We start from the raw sequence: 16541 nt of genomic DNA, 5'->3' as shown, positions 1-16541 counted from the left end.
TCCCAGGCTCAGGGCTTTGCTCACGGAGGCGGCCACTAGTCCAGACGGCGGTGTTTCAGAGCCGAGTCCCCTGGAGGAGACAGAGAGCCCGGAGGGCCAGTCCCAAGTCTGACCCAGCCCCTCCTGAGGTCCCCATCAGCCATCCAGGTGTGAACCGGTGACCACAGCCCCTCGAGGGGTGGCATGAACCGTACAGAGGAGGACCGGGGGCAGGAAGCTGGACAAGCCCTCTCGTCCCCCTGAACCCGCCACGGCTAGGGATGGGTTTCTGCCTCCCTTGCAGAGTGCTGTGCGGGTCTGCTGTGCGGGTCGGGGGCGGAGGAAACTGCTGCTAAACCACAGGCACCTCCTTACAGGGGGGATCGCGGGTGAGACTGAGACGGGCCGTGGACCCCGGTCCAAGCGGCAGAGGCAGGGGGGCCGCGGGCCAGCAGCCAGGAGCTCGGACTCTGGAGCTAGAGGTGACCTGCTTAGCCTCAGGCACGTGACTCTGCCTCAGTTTCTCATCAGGTGGCTTAACGAGTGAATGCATGTAAATTACATCATACATGTAAATGGCATGTATGTACATGAGTTCATGCATGTAGATGGCGTGCATGTAAATGAATTCATGCATGTAAATGGCTATGCATGTAAATGGCTGTGCATGTAAATTAGCTCATGCATGTAAATGGCTATGTATGTAAATGAGTCCATGTATGTAAATGGATGTGTATGTAAATGAGCTCATGTATGTAAACGGCTGTGTATGTAAATGAGTTAATGCATGTAAATGGCTATGTATGTAAATGAGTTAATGCATGTAAATGGCTATGTATGTAAATGGCTGTGTATGTAAATGAGCTCATGCATGTAAATAGCCATGCATGTAAATGAGTTCATGCATGCAAATGGCTATGCATGTAAATGAGTTCATGCATGTAAATGGCTGTGCATGTAAACGAGTTCATGCATGTAAATGGCTATGTATGTAAATGAGTTCATGTATGTCTTGTGGACTGAATGTTTGTATCTTTCCCAAAATTCCTATGTTGAAACTACCCCTAATGTGATGGTATTTGGGGTGCAGCCCTTGGGAGTTGATTAGGTGATGAGGGTGGGGCCCTCCTGAATGGCATTCGTGCCCTTTAACAGAGATCCCACCCACAGAGCTCCCTTGGCCTTCCCACAGTGAGGACCCGGGAACAAGAAAACCGCTGGGGAACCAGGAAGTGGGCCCTCGCCAGACACCGGATCTGCCGGCACCTTGATCTGGGACTTCCGGCCTCTAGACTGTGGGAAATAAACATTTGCAGTTTAAGCCCCAGTCTATGGAGTTCTGTTATAGCAGCCTGAATGGACTAAGACAGTATGCAAATGTCTTATGTATGCAAATGAGTTTATGTATGTAAGTGTACTGTGTGTATTATATATGTAAATGAGTTAATGTATGTAAATGTGCTGTGTGTATTATATATGTAAATGATTTGATGTATGTAAATGAGTTGATTATATAAATGTATTGGTATGTAAATGAGTTAATGTATATACAGCAGTCAGAAGAGCATTCAATATACAATAATATGTGCTAACTACTCTTATCAGCTACTATTCTCATTACATCAGAACAGGAATGCTATCCCCTTGGCTGGGACTCAAATGTCAACGTGGAGTTAGAATCCCAGAGAATGTTCCCGTGTCCTCTCCGCAGTGATGCTGCGTGACCCTCAGCGATAAAGCCCGTCACTAATGTTTGGGGGTGCACGTGAGGATGACGCCCTTTCTCTCCCAGGAAGAGAAGCTACACACACCAGAGGGTCCCCTGTGGCTCCCCTGTGTCTGCAGCGGCCCAGGCTGCCCCCCCCACACCCACTGCCTGTCCGCTTGTGCCCACACCACTGCTTCTCGTTGCTATCAGGCCAAGCTCAAGTTGGAACAGCGTGGTGTCGTGGGGTTCAGCACCGCCCCCGTCTGCCTGGTGCCCCTCCTGATAAACAGCCACCAGGAGCCGAGAAGGTTCCAGCTCCCTGGCGCCTGGCGACGGGCCGGGGGCAGCTCTCACCCCTCCCTGGGGAGCTTTGGTTTCTCCTAAGGAGCAGGGGCCACCCTTTGTTTGTCGCATCTGCGCTGGCTGCTCCCACCAGACCTCCCCCGGGACCAGATGGGCGTGGCCTGCATCGTACCTGACACCCTTTAAGGACTGTGATGTTGAAGGTAAGACTCCAAAGTCCCAAACTGATTCTCTCCTGGGCACAGAGAGGTCTGGGGGAGGCTACCTGGGTGGAGACAGGGTCTCGCACGGGTCCCACTGTCTGAAGAAAACCCTAAGGGAGTGGGGGTGCGGTGGGAGGGAGCCGGGTGCTGGAGGCAAGATGCCTTCAGGGGAGACAGCCCACCTGACAGCCAAGTAACAACCTGAGATGCACATCAGAGTCCCTGGGCAGGGGGGACTGATGGCTTGCGTTCCCCCCTTCCCCAGAAAAGCAAAGATCTACAGAACCTACACGAAGCCAGTGAGATGCTTTACACCCCTGTGCCCCGCGGAAGCAGCACAAAACCCCAGATCCCTCTTGTTTCTTCTCATATAACTAACAACAGACTATAATAAAGCAAATTAACATCCGGCGAGCTCTGAGCTTTACAACAAATATCATGGCGGGATTAGAAGGAAGCAGCATCCGCAGCTACACTTTTCTCTCCTGGGAAAGAACTAGAACAGCCAGGCCTGTGTGCGGTAGCGCACGCCCAGCTCACAGGCTCTCTCCTCCCTCCGAGAAGGGAAGGCCGCGTCTCGGGCCTGGGTCCCGCCAGGAGGGGAACCGGCAGACAGCGGGTCTCAGTGGCTGCAGTGAGTGAGGGTCTGGTCCACGTGAACCCACTCCAACACGGTGGGTGTCCCAGCCCTGCCCCTCCACTCACGGTCTGCAGGGGGGGGGGGTGCGGCGTGTGCAGGAGGGTGGCGGAGGGGGCAGGTGACATGGGAGCCGGGCCTTGAGGGGTGAGCAGCAATTTTCCAGGCCAACATGACGGAGAGATGAGCGTCCCTGGCAGAGATGAGGGCAGAGGAGCAGGAGGGTGGTGGGGAGGGTCTCGTACGTCCGTGGCACATGGCGCGGCATCAAAACCTCCTGTCGGGAGCCAAAATGTCGACGAGACTGATCGCAAAAAACAGGCGATCCCCAGAAAAAGCAAAGCCCTGTGACTCGCTGTCCATCGGGCAGTGAAACTTTTAATAAAGAAACCAGAATCCCTTACATTTGATTTCCACGCGATGAGCCCGCAGCCCACAGAGGCTGTGAGAACGCACGTGGCGGCTTCCACGTGAGGGTGACGAGGAGTTTGTCCACTGAGTGGCGTGTCCACTGAGGAGCTTGAAGGGGAAGCCATGTAGTCGCTGGGCAGAGGGAGGGGTCATTTGGGTTCGAGTGGAGGCAGGGCAGCCTTGGGCAGTCCTGCTGGGCCCGCATCCAGGCCGTGGCCGCTCCATGCTGCCCTGGCTCAATCCCAGACCCCAATTTTCTATGAATCAACGGCCTTGCGAGTATCCAAGATGGATTTCTCATCCTCGAAATCCAAGGTTGTTGGCAACCAGGGTCCTGGAATAGCTCCCATCACTTCCCTCCGCATCGCCACGTGCCCCTTGACCGTGGAGAGCTGCGGGCTAAATGCCTTGTCTGGGGTTGGGTGGGAATCTCTGAGGTGGGCCTCAGTTGGGACCGTTTGGCAAATGCGCCCGTGTTTCACCTGTGCTGCTTCTCCTCAGAGCTTCAATCCTAGTTCGGGTCCTAAACATGGACTCACTTCCCCCACAGCCATCTCTCCAAGACCCACACAACGCGTCCCCACCCACGAGTCACGGCAACCTCAGCCCCGCCTGCCTGGTTGGAGCATCCACGGCCTGAGCTCCACGGGCCCACGGGAGAGGCCTTCCGCCACCCTCATGGCTCAGGCCCGCGTCCTCCAGCACGGCCGCCGGAGCCCTCAGTCACCCGGAGAGAGCATACTTAGGGTCCCCACTTTGCCTGCATTCCCTCCCAATTCATATACTGAAATCCTAGCCCCCAAAGGTGATGATGGTAAGTGGTGGGGCGTTTGGGAGGTCACTATGTCACAAGGATGGAGCCCTCATGAATGGGATTTGAATTCTTTTTAAAAATATATATATTTGTATTGATTTCAGAGAGGAAGGGAGAGGGAGAGAGAGATGGAAATATCCATGATGAGAGAGAATCATGGATCGGCTGCCTCCTGCACACCCCACACTGGGGATGGAGCCCGCAACCCAGGCATGTGCCCTTGACCGGGAATCGAACCGCGACCTCCTGGTTCATAGGTCGACGCTCAACCTCTGAGCCACAGCTGGGCTTGCCTGGGGCTCCTGAGTAGGCACTCGCAGTGCTGGTCTAGTGTTTCCTGGTAGCACAGGGAGTCAGACTGGCTCAGATTGAGAGGCCTCACTTACTACCTTGTTCAGGCGTGTGTTTCACAAAGAACTCTTAGGCCAGTTAATTTCAGGGAGGGCGGGTCTTCCGCCTTGAGCTCCCTCCGGCCAGTGGGATGGCTGTGGAGCCGTGTGTGACTGCGGTAACCGGAGAAACAAACCTTTTCCTAAAGATTAACGTGCAGAAATTGGGCCTTTTTGTTCTACAGGCCAAGCAGGTGTGGCCCGCACTCCCTGGTGGACGCGAGACCATCCGCCTGAAATCGATGCCCCTGCAGGCAGAGTGCTGGCTCAGGGCTGCACCTGTCTCTATAGAGAGACGCACCTGCCCCAGGGCGCTGAGGCCTCCAAGGGCTTAGACTCTCCTCCCGCTGCACGTCTCCCCCTCACTCCCGGCTAAGCTCTGCCTGCCGCTTCTCGCTAAGCTCTGGGAGTGACTATTCTCCCACAGAAACTGCTGAATGGCTGTGGAAAGGCCGTCCACAAAGGGAGCTCCCAAAGAAACCCTTGTCTCAAAAGCACACGGTAATCGCTCAGCACACGCTGGCTGGCTCGGCATGGGCCACGGCTGCACTGGAGGCTCATTATCTCGCCCTGGGCCCCTCCTGAGCGCTCAGGGACGCCTCCTGTGAGTCATCTGGACATTCTGGGTGGCTCTTCCTCTCCTTGGACATGCTCCTCCTCCTCCAACCCTGTGGTGACAGTGGGATTGGCCAATTCCTCCCACCCACCCACCCCCTGAATCTGGGCGATCCCAGCCCTTTCCGGGAGTCTGAGCTCCTACGTCAGATTCCAGGGACCCCGGCCCGCTCCAGGCCCTTCTAGCTCCTGAGAGTTTGAGTTCCTTGTTGCTTGAAACTCAAGTCTTCTAATTAATACAAAACCCCTTTCACTCTCCTCTAGCCCCATCTCCCACCCCCTTCTAGGCTACCGCCCTCAAGTACAGTGGGGCCTTGACTTACGAGTGTCCCGACTAACGAGTTTTTTGAGATACCAGCTGTCTCTTGGCCGATTTTTTGCATTGAGTTGACAGAGTAATTTGAGTTAACGAGCTCCTTAACGAGCTCGGTCTTGGAACGAATTAAACTCGTAAGTCAAGGCCCCACTGTACGCATAGCTTTCACGGTAACTCCGGATCCCCCATTGCGGATGCCCATTTCCTATCTCAGCAGCAGCCTCCTCGCAGAAACGAGGCAGCACCAGCATCTGACAGGCAGGGGAGCAGAGTGGGGAGTGCACGGGGATGGAGGGCCTAACCTGAGGGTAGGCGGCTTTCTGTGTGACCTTGAGCAAGCCCCTCGCTCCACACCACCTGTTGGGGGGAGTGGGGTACAACTTCCTTATCACACGCGTCAGGGGATTCTATCCATAAGCAAAGGGTGAGTGAGTTCTCTTCAGGAAGAGCCTGTGTCGATGCAGGTGTTTTGCACGCCCCCGAGATTCGTTCACACGAAGGAACTGCAGGGACTTGCAGGTAGCACATCCAAGTGTTAAAAATGGAACAAGAGTACGTCCTGCCACCTGCCGCCTCTCGGGCGGCCCCACGCTGCAGTGTGAATACGTGGGGCATTGCCGTGCGCTCAGCGAGAAGGAGGAAACTCGCCGGGAAGCCAATTATCAATGCACAAATTGCGGCCGTGTCCGCCCTGAGAATCAGAGTGATGATGACGAGAGGTATTTTTAGTTTGCCTTGTCTGCCTAACGAATGGCTTTTAACTCTTTAGAATGGCAATTTCTGGGATCTTTGAGGACAGAGACTATTTTGAACTCCTCCGTGCATCCCAAAGTAGCCGGCATACAGCAGGTGCATAATACATGCCTTACGCATGAACCGATGGACAGACACGTGGATGGATGGATGATGGATAAATGTATTCAGAAAATATCTGCTATACTCTATGTGCTCATGGCTTTCGGTTCAGGGAGCTTTGTCTGCCTGGCATTGGGCTAAGCATTTCGGGGTATGAGAGCATAGAAACCAAGGTCCCACCCTCATGACTCAGCGGAGAAGATAAACCGCACCCATAAAACATGACAGCAACGCCGCATGAAGCAGCAAGTGGGTCACGAGAAGAACCAGTACGTACATCAGAGAAGCGAGGGAACCGGTGGGGGGTAGATACGGCCTGTGGACAAAAGTGGGCGCGTAGGCAGGTCTGGAAGAGCGGGTGGGTGTGTCCTCACCTTTCAGCAGGGCCAGACACTTCCCCTCCCTCCCAACGCCCACCTCTCAGGTGTGTGTTAAAGATCCAGGGAGATGATACAGGTAAAGGGGGGTGTGAGCAGCAAGGCCTCACACAGGTAGGAAGGATCATCAGAGCAGGAGAGGAGACCCAGGCCGTGGTCCCTTCTATCCATTCGCTCACCTAGTTAAGTTTATGTGTCAACTTGGCTGGGTCCAGGTGCCCAAATATTTGGTCAAATATAATTCTAGATGTTTCTATGAAGGCAGTTGTGTGTTTTTTTTTTTTTAAGATCAAATTAACATTAACAGCAATAGACTTTGAGGGAAGCAGGTTACCCTCCATAATGTGGTGGGCCTCGTCTAATCAGTTGAGGTCTTAGTGAAAAACGAAAGACTGGCCTGGAAGGAGAGGAAACTGTGTCAGCAGGCTGTCTGCCTTTGCACTTGAACTGTAATTATCCCCCGGGGCCCCATGTGCTGGCTTACCCTGCCGAGTTCGGATTTGCCAGCCCCCACAATTGTTCTCTCTCTCTCTTTCTCCCTGCCCCACCCCCCATGAGCCTTTCCAGGACACTGCCGACCCCCAGCAGCTACTCCGTCAGCACCAGCTCAGCCACGCTCACTGCACAGTCTCAATCCTCTGCCTTCCTCCCCAACCTGAGCGGCTGCAGGCGTTCAGACACAGGCACGGTCTCAAGTGCAGGACAGGTAGCTGTGTTCTAGGGGTAAGGGGGGGTGGTGGGGGTGCTGAGCATTTACTGCAGGGCCCTGGTGGTCAGCTGGGCCACCTGGGGTGGGGCAGATAAGCACACCTCTTCCCACAGCGGGTGGCATGCCTCTGTGAGCTCACACTCCTGAAGAAGAGAACAGAACTTACCTGCCCAGGAAGCTGGCGCCGGGAAACAGAGACCAGATTTATCGTCGCTGGCTTGCTTCGCAAGGAAACAATCTGGTAAGCTACAGCTGGTAGAATGCCCACTAAAGAATCCACCAAGTGCTCACTGTTGGTGGCAAAGAGATCTCAGCTGAACCACACGTGGATGAGACTTCTGAGTAATTGGCTGTGGCATGAGTCACTGAGAGGACCAAGGGAACAGGGAGGGAAACTTGAAAGGACTTTTGTCTCTGGCACTAACAGCTACTATAATGGTTCTATTTTGGTTCTTTTATCTGAAAAGTCAGCCACTCTAATCCAATGCTGGGGCTCAGAGGTCAGTGTTGTGGGCTGCGTGACTGTGTCCCTCCCTAAGGTACATGTTGAAATTCTAACCCCCAAGGTGATGGATGGCATTGGGAGATGATGAGTTGGGAGATAATTAGGTCAGGAGGGTGGTGCCCACATGCTGGGATTAGTGCCCTTATGAGAAGAGACTGGGGAGCTGGCTTTCTCGCTCTTTTTCTCTCTCTCCTTTTCCCCTGCCCATCTCTCCTCTTTACCATGTGAGGTGCAGCAAGAAGATGACCATGGTCCAACCAAAGAGATCCCTCACCAGGCACCAAGTCTGCCACCACCTTGACCTTGAATGTCCCAGTCTCCAGAACTGTGAGAAATACGTTTCTGTTGCTTCAGTCACGCAATCTATGGTATTTTTGTTATAGCAGCTGGAGCGGACTAAGACAGTAGTACAGAACAGAACTGGAGGACTTGTCAAGCAATTTGAGCGAACACAGGGGGTCTTATATTGTGGATCTGAGTAGCTAGAGGATTTTAAAATCAGAAACCATTTACCAATCTAAAGAAAATTATATTTTGCTTTTAATAAGGTATCAGAGTGATGCCCCCTCCGTAATGATACAGTTCAGTTCCATGAAGCATGGGAAAGGAATTCAAATGTTTTGTTATACAAGCCATTGGCTAGGCAAGAGGAGCATTTTCTACTCCGAGGCACAAAGGAAAACTTTCTAATTAACTCAGCAATTTGGACTCCCCATTCTTTATAAAAATGACTATCAATCCCATTTTAATGGGATAATTACAGCAAATCACGATTAACTTCCCTTTCAGCCATTAGCAAGAGAAAGACACAGAAAGATAAGATGCTAGAAATGTTAGCCTAAAATATACCTACTATTCCCCTTCTCTTGGTATCAGTAATTGTCTAATTGTGCTGAGCTGACTTAAATGTGTGTGTTTTCTTTGGACAAAGAATGATCAAAAGCCTTATTCTGGCATTATAATCCATCTTATTGCCCTTTGGTTAATTGAGAAAGTGGCATTTATTCCAGAGAGAATTCCCTCATTTTATCTCATGTTTTCATTCCATAATTCAGGATGCTAATTAGGGATTACAGGTGTTCTGGGAGGCCCCAGACCTATCCTCCAATTACGATAAAGGTTTCTAGTCTTTATAAGGCCCCTTAGAAAAATCACCTCCCTATTCCTCTCTCTGCACATGTACGTACACACACACACACACACACACACGCACATGCCTACCATCACCACTTAATGTCTAAAAAACAGAATCAACCCTGGCTGGTTTGGCTCAGTGAATAGAGTGTTGGCCTGTGGACCAAAGGGTCCCGGGTTCGATTCTAGTCAAAGACACGTACCTCGGTTACAGGCTCCTCCCCAGCCCGGGCACTGGCCAGGGCTCATGCAGGAGGCATGATGTTTCTCTCTGTCTTTCCCTTTCTCTTCCACTCTCTCTAAAAATCAATGGAAAAATATCCTCACGTGAAGAAATAAATAAGTAAATAATAAAAAGCAGAGCCAGTAGAATTGAGGCTGAAAGTCCCAGAATTCAAATTCTGCCCTAAAGCTTTCATGACTGACCATCTTTTACACTCAAACTTTAAAATTCTCTCATGTAAATGGGTTCACAAGTTAGTTCATTTTGTTGGGGCTCAGTTTCCTTGTATTGAAAATGTGAGGATTGGACAAGATGCCCTAGGAGCAGAGTCCTCCTTGCAGTGTGCCAGCCCGCCAGCAGGAGGCAGCACCTGAGGGCACGCTGCCCAGGTAGCTCCCATGCTGAGGGAGAGTGGGGCCAAGGGCCAGTGGGGTCTTGTCCTTTGGATGCCCGTAGTGTCTGTCTCATCATCACAGCTTCATCCTGCAGGATGGGTCCTTCCCAGCGTTGACTACCTGCTTGGGACTTCACAAGTTCTACATAGAGTTACATAAAAATACTCAGTCTTGGTCCTTTTTGTAAGCGGGCACTGATGGGGCACAAAGATGAAAAGAACATACTCCCTGCTCTCAGTGAGTTTATGACCCGATGAGAGAAACAGAGAAGGGCACTTTGCCAGGAATGCAGGGATGAAGCTAGCTGGCCCACATGCTTCTTGTGCCGATGGCTGTAGACATCAGTGTCTGGAAGGCCAAGTGTCCCAGGAACGTAAACCAGGAGGTTTTCAGAAGACCCCAGCTCCTGCCCTAAAGCAGGCCGGGCAGCTCAGAGAACTGGAAAATGCAGAATTGCCATAAAGAAAACAGATGGAGCCCGGTCGGTGTGGCTCAGTGGTTGAGCGTTAACCTATGAACCAGGAGGTCACAGTTCTATTCCTGGTCAGGGCACACACCCGGGTTGCGGGCTCGATCTCCAATAGGAGGCGTGCAGGAGGCAGCCGATCAATGATTCTCATCATTGATGTTTCTCTCTCTCATTCTCCTTTCCTCTTTGAAATCAATTAAAAATAATTTTTTTTTTAAGAAAATGGATATAAACTTGCTTCCTCTTTCTATGCTCCCAACGCTACACTAATGCACCTGGGCTATCAGGCAGGTCACTTCCTGGGGTCAAGATGACACGCCTCCTCCCTGCTTAGCCAGTTTCCATCCCGTTTGCTCCATGTGGACATCCTGGGCAAAGGAAGCCAGAAAACGAGTATTTTATGTGGAATACTGTGCCATCTTATCATGATCTAATTAAGCTGAAATGTGCTGCCTGCCCTTCAAGCGCTCCACCTAACAATGAAGACAAGAGAAAATTATACCCAGACTACTCGGTCAGCAGTGCCAAAGGCCATCATACTAAAATGAAAACCAAACTGGCACGGCCCTTTTTCAGGCATGTTTTACCCTGACCTTCCTGTCCGGTGGCCCCTCAATAGAGAATATCCCCCTAATACGTCCCTTCCGTGTGCAAGAATGAAGAATGCTAACGCCTTTTATGGTGGCAGGGGGTGTAGGAAAAAGTCCCCCCGACTTAGGTCATTCGGGTTTGGCCCCTGAGGGTCCGCACCTGCACTTGTGAGCCCTGAATTTCGGGGATGGTGCAGCCGCACACTGAGCACGTGCGGCCGGAGACGGCGGCGCTGGGACTGTGGGGACACCTCGGCCTCCGTGGGAAAAAGGAGACGAGACGGCGAAGATCAGTGAGCGGGAACATTTCCCCAAGTCCCCTTTCTCTGGAGACGCGGGCTGGAGGAGGGGCCAACATAAGGAAGAAAAGGAGAGGAAGACCCGAACCCGAGCTATGTACGTGGCCTTCGCAGGCTCGACCAAAACCAACGGAGCGCAGAAAAGGCAGCTGTAATTAGGAGGGAAGGTCACACGAGTGTATTTCCCGGGAGTGCTGATGATTTAATTTAATTTAATTCATCCCGATGAATGTGCACGTGTGCGTTTTCACAGTCTTCCCCTCGGCTCGGCTCGCACACACCAAAACAGAAAACGCACAAGTCGCTTTTCCCATCGGTGCGTTTAAGGAGGGAGTGGTCACGGTGAGTGAGATGTGGAACCCAGGATTCTCCATCACAAGGGAATCCACTGCTGCTCAGCTCCTTGAAATGGCTTCACAGCTCCTTGAAGTTAACCTGCCTACCTGTTCTCTCTGACAGAGCTGCAGGACGAGGGATGGTAGAAATAAGGATGAGGAATTCAACAATCTGCACACTGTCTGTTCAAACACCCCGGCCCGTGGTGGGCTGGACGGCGTGACAATCCCTCCTCAATGGAACGTGGCATCGCTTCTTGAGCCAGGGACCCCTGCACCAGCCACGTCTACTTGCTGATAAATGAGTAAGAGCTTCGTTAGCAACTCGTCAAGGTCTTAATCAAATGCTTCTCTCGCATTGTTTCCCCTTCTTGTCAACAGAATGTCAACTGGACAAGACTCTTGGCTTCTTTTCCTACGCGGTGTTTGCTAAGGGCTCAGTAACTGAAGGACTTCTACCCTAAAAAATGGCCGTAACTCTGTAAAGGAGTGGTGCTTTTAGGTGCCCTTGTCCCTAGGCCAGCGGTTCTCAACCTGTGGGTCGCGGCCCCTTTGGCGGTCGAACGACCCTTTCACAGGGGTCGCCTAAGACCATCCTGCATATCAGATATTTATATGACGATTCTTAACAGTAGCCACATGACAGTGATGAAGTAGCAACGAAAATAATTTTATGGTTGGGTCACCACATGAGGAACTGTATTTAAAGGGCCAGAAGGTTGAGAACCACTGCCCTATGCTATTAGTTTACACACCAAACAAGAGAAAGTTTAGAAATAGACTAATTATAGACAATACAGGACCTGGTGAACATGAACCAAGTAGTGAGTGTGAGTGTATGTGTGTGTGTGTGTGTGTGTGTGAGAGAGAGAGAGAGAGAGAGAGGGAGGGAGAGAGAGAGAGAGAGAGAGAGAGAGAGAGAGAGAGAGAGAGAGAATATATGTTCATATCATTTAATAGAGGTCAAATATGCTGCTACTGGGTTTGAAAACAGTGCCAAATAAGAGACAGGTACGATTTCGACTCCAGGACTGAGAAGAACAGAGACAAATGGGTCCAGCCTTTAATGCGTAAGAGACATAATCTGGCCAGACAAGCAAGTCTGCTTCTCAACTACCAGTGGGAGGATTCCACCAGATGCCCTGCCCTGGGCCACACCGTCCACGGAGGAGGAAACTCAGTGAAGCTGCTCAGGAATGCACAGGCGGATGGGCATGAGCATGGGCATGGGCATGGGTGGTCACGGGGATCCACAGAGCGGATGCCACACCCCCTTCTGCTGCCCAGACGAGGCTAAGAGAGGACCCGAGGAGAAGGAACCATCACTTTAGCCCAGGAGTGGTGGCTGGGGCTGACGCCAGGCAGACATTTCATGGGGACCTAAAGCTCATGGAGATCAGGATACGCCCTCCTTCCTCTCCCTTTGCAGGGATGTGGCCCGAGTAGCCACTCAGCCCCTATGTGCTGTCCCCTGCGGTGACACCTACTGCAGTACCTGGAACGCAGTACGGCTGTGGATACTCACTGAATGAGTCAGGTGTGGCAAACCCTCCTCACTCTGTCCCCAAATTAATTTCCCATCCTCCCCCTTCACATTTGCTCCATCTAATTTTTAATGAACTTTCCAAATTCCACAGTCCATCCTCTCGCTGCTGGTACTCATCTCCAAGAGTTTTCTTTTATCCCCAAAACATGTTGGGGGTTGGGGGAAGGGATTCCTAGAGATTATGAAGGAATTATTATGAAGACATTATTTCCCTCCTGATATTCTTCTGGGAAGAGAATTAGCCAACACCCAGGTGGACTGTCATCACCAATGCAATTTCACCATTACCATTCTTACCTTTAAAAGCGTCCATGAGTTTGTTTGTTCATGTATGTTGGTTTTTTAAAGATTCCACATGTAAGCGAAATCATATGGCATTTGTCTTTCTCTGCCTGACTTATTTCACTTAGCATAATACCCTCTAGGTCCATCCACGTTGTCACGAATAGTAAGAGTTCATTCTTTTTTTAGGGCTGAGTAATGCTCACCTTGGAAGGTATATAAATGTCTAATCACTATGCTGTACACCTGAGAATAATAAATAATATAATACTGTATGTCAGCTATTGTCGAAAAATAAATTTTTTTAAAAATAAAAGCATGTATGCACCCATGGTATGGCTAGAGCAGGGGTGGGCAAACTTTTTGACTCGAGGGCCACAATGGGTTCTTAAACTGGACCGGAGGGCCGGAACAAAAGCATGGATGGAGTGTTTGTGTGAACTAATATAAATTCAAAGTAAACATCATTACATAAAAGGGTACGGTCTTTTATTTTTTTAGTTTTATTCATTTCAAACGGTCCGGATCCGGCCCGCAGGCCGTAGTTTGCCCACGGCTGGGCTAGAGTCATAGACATAGTGAGTTAACCGATCATGGGAATTGCTCTAGAAGCTCATCACCCAAGACAAAGAGCTCTGACATTAAGCTGTGACCACTGATACATGAGCCTTAAACAAGGATGTTAATTAATTGTGCAAACAAATTTCACTACGAGTGGATACTGACTTAGGAGAAGGAACCATTTCCAAACAGATTAGCCGTATCGTTTACATATAAGCCAAATCAGTGAAATACAAACAGGGACTAAGCTACTCTGATCCACTAATCATCTCTATCAGTTCATTATGAATGTCTTTACAAGGCCACGCAGTAGCACAGTTTCATTACGTCATTTCAAAGTTAGGCAGAAATGTTTTAAGTCTGTAATTCCACCTTCTTAGATCAAACCGTCCTTCATGTTGCACCAGATTACAAGTGTTGTAAGAGCGGGATTCTGCCTCCTCTGCCCTGAGTGCAAGCCTAGCGCCCAGCACCGGTGCCTGACACACAGTAGGTCCTCAATAAATATTCACCGTGAGCCTGGATCTGCTCTAGGTGCTGAGGAGAAGTGCTCAGGGGCCAGCAATGGCTCCAAGTAGAGGTGGCTGTGGGTAGTTGCCCCAGAAACAGCAGGGAGTGGGAGCCAGGGGAGGGGTGGCATGGAGCGCCTAGATCTCCTCTGTGTCTGCTCTCCCTGTTCCTGCCTCTTCTCTCCCAACCATGACTCTGAAAAGGGACACATGTCCTTCTCCACTGGGTGAAGGCAGCTGGTTCCCAGCGTTCGTCTGCTATCATCATGGCCCTGTGACACGCTTATCTCCAGCCCAGATTCTGAAAGGGCTTGTGTATCTGGGTGCAGCCCAGTGAGACAGGAGAAAATAAAGGACTCCTCGCACGGATTCAGGAGGCACCGGAAAAACTTACCTTCTCTGGGGCTCAGTCTTCCTGTCTACGTCACGAGAGGGGAGCTCTCAATGGACCCCTCAAAGCCCTCCCACACGGCCCCTCCCTGGGAACTGCCCTGAAGACCACGTCACCACCCACACTCCCTTTCGCTTAGACCACATCCCATTGCTCAGACCTTTATCTTTCCCCTCCTGACTTTCCCAGGATCCGGACCCGCCCAGAGAGTTCACCAAAAAAGCCCGCCTGGAGTCCCTGACAACCTCTGCCTCCCCACCCCTGGGTGCTGGCGCCATTTGGGGGCTCAGCCCATCTGGTCTCCAGATGACCTGATCCTATATAATAAAAGGCTAATATGCAAATTGTCCCCTCGACCAGGAGTTCCACAGGGAGTTTGACCAGGGGGTGGGGCCAACCAGTCAACCTCCTGCATCCCCTTCCCCCGGCCAGTCCGGCCCTATCAGCCCCGATTGGGGAGGGCCCACCAGCTGGACCCCACCCATGCATGATTTCATGCACTGGGCCTCTAGTAAACCCATAATTCTTTACCCCTTTCAGCCTCGTGTGTTCCTCCTTCAGTGACCGTAACACTGAGGAAGTCCTTGAGGTGGCTGGGGCATGAGGTGGGGGTTGGGCTGGGCTTGCTCCCCTCTGCCCCCTCATGAGGCCCCAGCTCTGGGGTTTAAATAATTAGGTTGCTTTTGGCAATTGAATCAAGTTTATCAACATCAAACATACCAATTTATATATATACTAGAGGCCCGATGCACGAAAATTCATGCAAGAGTAGGCCTTCCTCCCCCCGGCTGCTGGCACTGGCTTCCCTGTGGCACCTGGTACCTGGCTGGCTTTCCCCGGGCCCAGCTTCCTCAGGAAGGACGTCCAGAATGACGTCTGGAATTCGTCCGGTCTAATTAGCATATTACCCTTTTATCATTCTAGATGATATGTAGCATCAACTACTTATGTTCTATATTAAACTCCATTGTAATTCCTTAAGAGGGCCCCAGGTGAACCCCAGAAGGACTGCCTCATGGCTGAGGCCACTGACGACCATGAACCTGGCACAACCATGTCTGAGGGCCCAGGGGAAAGAGCATCAGTGACCGAAATACATGGCCGCAGCTCCCTTCGTCCAGATCTGCACGTTTCCAAATGAAGCCGGGGCCTCCCATGGCGCTGGCACTGACTCCCCGTGCCTGCCGGAAGCCAGAGGAGTAAAACAGCCACCTCGTTCTCTCGCTCAGGTTTCTACCCATCTCGGCTTCTTTACCAACTGAAGACTCAACCGCAGTCGCCTCACCCAGATGTTTATCAGATGAGAGGGCATTGAAAAACCAAGTTATCCCAACGTAGCCGAGCAACACCCGGAAACAGTGCTCCTGCCTCTCTTTCTAAGTCTTCGTCAAAATTCAAACTGCGTTTCTTGGCTAGAACAGGACAACTGAAGTCGCTCCCCAGAAACCCCACCAGGAGTCAGGCCCCAAAGCAGAAGCTGTGATTTCTCCAAGGAGGAGAACACAATGAGCATGTCACTGCATCTACGAAGCATCCTCAGGTCTTATTCCTGCGCTGCGTCTGCCTCCTGCTTCTGCCTGCCATCTTTGGTGTTTCTTTCAAGGGTGACAATTCTGTCCAACAAGGGAAACCCCTTTTTTGTGCCAAAATCAAATCAGATCTCCATTAACTGGAATGTCTGAATTTACTGTTTAGTACATGTAACCAAAGAAAACCCTACAGGACTTCCAATGAATTCCACTTCGTCTCCTTTTCTCCCTGCCACCTCCTTTTTCCTTTCTTTCTTTCTTTTTTTCAGAGAGGAAGACAGAGGGAGAGAGAGAGACAAACATCAGTGATGAGAGAGAATCACTGACCAGCTGCCTCCTGCACGCCCCACACTAGGGATCAAGCCCGCAATCTGGGCATGTGTCCTGACCAGGAATTGAACTGTGACCTCCTGGTTCATAGGTCAACCTCCTGTTTTAAACAAATAAACCGGAGCCC

At 51.2% G+C, this 16541-nt stretch overlaps 1 protein-coding gene across 1 annotated transcript in view; it reads right to left on the bottom strand.

Moving 5' to 3' along the window:
• Window positions 1–16541, bottom strand: part of KIF26B (kinesin family member 26B) — a gene marked incomplete at its 5' end in the record, with an annotated part of 356664 nt that overhangs the window by 80874 nt on the left and 259249 nt on the right. The gene's annotated exons all lie outside the window — the stretch shown is intronic.

Source organism: Myotis nattereri (genome assembly GCF_964212035.1).
Source record: "Myotis nattereri genome assembly, chromosome: 20".
Lineage (NCBI taxonomy): Eukaryota > Metazoa > Chordata > Mammalia > Chiroptera > Vespertilionidae > Myotis > Myotis nattereri.
This window is presented reverse-complemented; position numbering and strand designations above follow the sequence as displayed.